At 43.4% G+C, this 4,849-nt stretch overlaps 1 protein-coding gene across 1 annotated transcript in view; it reads left to right on the top strand.

The window, feature by feature from the left end:
• Positions 1 to 349: 349 nt before the first annotated feature.
• FAM168B (family with sequence similarity 168 member B) overlaps positions 350 to 4,849 on the top strand; it is a 37,393-nt gene continuing 32,893 nt past the window's right edge. Inside the window, exon 1 of the mRNA XM_027082478.1 lies at positions 350 to 583. The gene's annotated coding sequence lies outside the window, so the exon portion shown is untranslated. The remainder of the gene's footprint in view (positions 584 to 4,849) is intronic.

Genomic DNA, 4,849 nt, shown 5'->3' with positions numbered 1-4,849 from the left:
AAGTTAATAAAACCCTATAATTATGTTCCACTGTGTTCTTTCCACACTGCACGAAGAGCGCAAAGATAGCGTGAGGAAAAACATGAGCGTTTGTTCGAAAGAGTCAACAGATACGCCCCGGGCGCTGATGACCTCTCAGGCACTCAGCCCTCCAAGCTCCAAACTCCGAGAGCCCAAGGACTCTGCCCGAGCATCTCCGCGTCGCGAAGCTCCCCGCTGCCTCCGCATCCGGGAGCTTCTCGGACGCCAGCGGGAGCGCGCACGCCAGCTCCGAGACCGGAAGGTGCCGCGAGGTCACGTGCCGGCGCGCCCCCGCCGCGGCGGGCTCTAGGCGGAAGTGAGGTTGGAGCTCGGCAGCTGCGCAGCGTTGGCGGGGAGCGCGGGCTGCGAAGAGGCGGACCGGACCGAGCGGGGCGAGCGGGAACGCCGGCCGGGGAGGCGGCGGCGGCAACCGGGGCCTCGCGGCTCAGCCCCGCATCGGAGCAGGCCTCCGCAGCGCGCGCCCCTCGCCGAGCCCGACCCCCGAGCCCGCCCCGGGCCGGCGAGCGCTGGTCATCGAGGCCCAGGCCGCCGCCGCGGCGCGGTAAGTGCGGGCGGGGCACTCGAGGGGCTCGGCGGAGGCTTGCGCTGCCGGAAGTGCGGCGCTTTGTGCGGCCGACTTGGGCGGCGCCAAGGTCGGGCCCACGGCGGTGCTTTGTCCCGCGCTGGGCCGGGTGGACTGGTGAGGCCCGAGGGAGGCGGAGCTGGGCGACCGGGCGCTAGGGCAGGTGCGGCGTGGGCGGCGGGGACGCTGCCTGGGGGCCGGTGAGAGGGGCATTCGTTGCACAAGAATGTTCTCTGGGTCTTTTTAAGGTCCTGGTGATCAGATCAGGAAAATGAACAAGAAATGGGGAAGCAGTGGGGTGGTGTTTCTGTAACTTAGGTTTAAGGTTCTTAGGATTTTCATCATTTCCAGTGTGTAAACTATTCAACTTTGTCTACTCACAGAGTAAACATTATTCCATTTGACCGGCAAAAGCTTAGCTTGAACGGGTTCAGTGTTTTCTTCAGAAAGGACGTGTCGTGGCCCATTCTGGGTTAACTTTGAGAGAGAAATGCGCCTTTACAACGTACCCCCAAACGGGGTCGTCGTCTTTTATAGTGTATATAAGCATGTGTCTAATGGGTTGTATGAGTTAATGCTTCATTAAAGTCATACATAAAAGTATTTTGTAGTGTTTTGCCAAGCAAAACAATTTTTTAAATGAAAAGCTTTGTCTAGTTTCCTCTCCTTAAGTTCTCAAATCATCCTTGTGTAATATCAGATGATTTTTTCAAATAGTTTATAAAAACTTGACAATAATAGTAGGGACACATTTTAGAACTTTGGTAAATAAGTAGTGGGTTATTTTTGCTTTGACAGCCAAGAATTGAACAATTAAAGGCTAATTTTTCTACTGTTGAAGGTACTGTGCTGCACACTGCGAAGTCTTTTTTTTGTCTCTTTTAAGCTTTATAAATCGGGCTTTTTAGTACGAGTGTTCACATAGTTACTTTTATTTAGTCGCGCTTGTGACTAAATGCAGGCTTTAAGAGTTGGAGACTGTAGGCTTCCTCTAGGTTCTGTGCTGCAGTCACTGGACAGGCCGAGCAGGTAGCGTCCCCTCTTCCTGTCTCCAGCCCTTGGGAATAGTGGAAAGATTGGGCTGTGTGTAAGGCAAGTGCCTGCAACCCAGGAGGAAGGAGGAAGCACCATCTGCTGCTGTTGCTGTTACTGCCTCTGCCCTCCTATCAGGCCCTGATATACTTGTTAGGATTTTTAGTTAGTATTCTGCTCTACAACTGCCTTTCAGTTCATTTCCATTTTAAGGTTAGACAGAATTGTGATGTCAAAATTATTTGAATTTTCAAACATGGGGAAAAGGTGTAGGGTAATGCCACAGAGGTAGAGGATTAGAAGTATTAAAAAAGAAAACAAGTGCAATTAAAGAATATTTTAAGTTTTTTTTAGGTTCTGTAGTTTACAGGCAAATTTTTGTCTACCAGACTTGTTTTATGTAAACAGCTTCTTTTCCTGGATCAGTTCAGAGCAATTTTAAAGCAACAGTACAGCAGTGTACTAGAGTTAATGGTTATTTTTCTTGTGTCTGTGTTCCACTTTATGTCTGTATCACTGAAGTCTCTCCAGTTGTTCTGTGCAGAAAAATGTGAATTTTGCAATAGATTGCAAACCTTGATAGTGAAGGTAGAGTTTGGGGGAGTTTAGAATTTTATCTTATTATATATTCTTGATGTTATCAGATGTTACCGAGAATTTCCAGTTTAGATTGTATTAAAGGGATTTATCTTGTATATTGCTGAGAGAGAATTTAAGCCCCTCGACATTAGTTTTCTTGATATGAAATACTAAGACAAGGCCTTTCAAGTTTTAGAATTACTATTTCGTGTGGGAACTTTGTTTAGGTCATGGTGTATTTTGAGACTAGAGAAAGTAGTACAGTGATGGGTCTTTCCCTCTGATTATTATTGGATTTTCAAATTGAGAAATTTTTGCTGTCATCTTCTTTTTTAAAGGTAAATCTGAGGCTTAACTTATTTTGCTGCAGGTGTCAAACCACCCATAGGGATTCTGACATTTGAGTCATTACAAATGAGAAACTTAAGAAAAAAAAGTGATACCCTTAGGATCTAGCCTTGGCATCGTGATCTTCCGCCCACACCGAATCAGACTGGGAAATCGGTGGTTTTTGGGTGGCCAGTGGCACTAGAATCCAGGCAGAGTGGTGATGGTGGGCTTTTTCCTTAATTTTTCATTATTTAAAAAGTATAAAAATACAGCGTACAGCCATATACCCAATATCTCAATCCCTTTTATGTAGAAATACTGTAAATTACGACTTCATGTCATTTTTATCCTTACATAGTTTAATACGTACTTCTAAAAATTGATGCATCTTTACATAACCAAAATACTGTTATCACATGTAACAAAATTAATGTTTGTTTAATGCCATTTGATACCTAGCCCATATTCATTTGTATCCTCAAATCCTTAAAATAACCTTTTTACAGTTTTTTCTGTCTTAAAACAAGGATCCAAACAAAAGTGTTTTATAGCCTTTATTAAATCTGTCTTAATCTAGGACTATCCTTCTCTCCACCTTCCACCTTTTCCCAGACCATTGACTTAGTGAAGAAACTGGACCCCCTTGTCCTCTAGAATGCCCTCCTTTTGGCTTTGTCTGCTTGCTTCATGGTGTTCAGCATATTCCTCTAACTCCTGCCCTTTTTTGTAACCTGGGAGGTAGATGTATAGGCTGCATTGGATTCAGATTTTAGTGTTTTAGTCGCAGTACACCTCAGATGATGCAGAGTAATTCCATCATATGAGGATGCAGATAATAAGTAGTTTGACTGTTAGTGATATTAAGATTGGTCAGTGGGTTCAGCGTTCATATCCACTAATCAATAACAGGTATGTTTCAACAATTCGGAATTAGATTTTAAATAAATGTCTCAACTTCATATTTATTGCTACGAAGAGTCCTGTATTTTCCATTGGACAGTTCTTTTATTAAAGAACATTCAGGAAATGTTTATGAGCTATCTCTGGACCAAGCACTAGTGAGATGCAGAGGGACAGGGCTGAATAAGATATTTTCCCTGCCCTTGAGGCTCACAGTCTTTGGGGAATCTCTCATCATATGAACAAGTAATTTAAAAAGCTGTATGACAGTTGTTCACAGAAGTTGTACAAACATTTTCTTTTGTTAATCCTGTTATATTTTTAACCTATAATTTTAAATTATGACTTCTTAATCACTTTAGGAAATAGTTATTATTAGCCTCTTGGGAAGTATAAGTGCTTTCAGGAAACGTAACTTCTGGTTAGTTTGGAACTTACGGTATTTAGAATTCAAATGCAATTTTATACATTTTTTAGTGGAAAATGTGGAGTAGGATTGTATTGCTGTTTTAGATGTAAGTCAGGTCATGAAAGGAGAGCCTTGTGGTATTCAGTGCTTCATTGGAGTTGTCTGCAGTTCCTGGCTGTTATGAATAATGCTGTTATAAACTTTCATGTACAGGTTTTTGTATGGATGTATGTTTTCACTTGTCTTGGGTATATACCTAGGAGTGGATTTGCAGGTCAAATGGTAATTCCTGTGTTTAACTGCTACGCTACGCTGTTCATCAGCTTCATGGCCTACCAGGTGACATCTCCTGCTCAGCCCCACATTTAAGGGTCTCCACATGGTTTCAGTCTCACCTATGTCTCCATAATCATCTTTGCTGATTCCCTACATGTAGCCTAATCTCCAACAAGCCCAGTTGTAGTGTCCCTAAAGAGTGCATCTTGCATTTTCTAATTTCTGTGGCATTTCAAGATCCTGCCTGTTGAGAGCTTCTTGGAAACAGTGCCTCCGTAATCCAGGTTACTCCTGACCGTTCCTTTCTTCCTCCTTGAATTTTTGCTCTCCTCACTCAACCCTCAGAACACTGTATTCCTTTATGGCACTTAACACCCTTTGGCCTGAATCACCATTATTTATGTCTTCTGTCTTACAGGCCTGTGTTGTCCAGTACAGTAGCCATCACCTACATGTGACTGTTCATTTAAAATTAAAGTTAAACATGTAGTTCCTTGGTCGTGCTAGCCATATTTCAGGTGTTCAGTAGCCATTAGTGACTACTCTGTGTGGACAGATCAGACATACATTTCCATCTTCACAGAAAGTTCTGTTGGACAATACTTTTCTAGATTGTAAACTCAGAGCAGGGACTGCAACTTTTTCTCCCCTGTGGCCTTTGCGTAGTGCTTTACTTATCTTGAATTCAATTAAGAAAATGAAATTAGATCCTGGCACAG

This window comes from Aethalodelphis obliquidens, unplaced genomic scaffold (assembly GCF_003676395.1).
Source record: "Aethalodelphis obliquidens isolate GAN/ISIS:26980383/991018 unplaced genomic scaffold, ASM367639v1 scaffold47, whole genome shotgun sequence".
Taxonomy (NCBI): Eukaryota; Metazoa; Chordata; class Mammalia; order Artiodactyla; family Delphinidae; genus Aethalodelphis; species Aethalodelphis obliquidens.
Note: the sequence above shows the minus strand (reverse complement) of the source record. Positions and strands in the feature narration are given on the sequence as shown.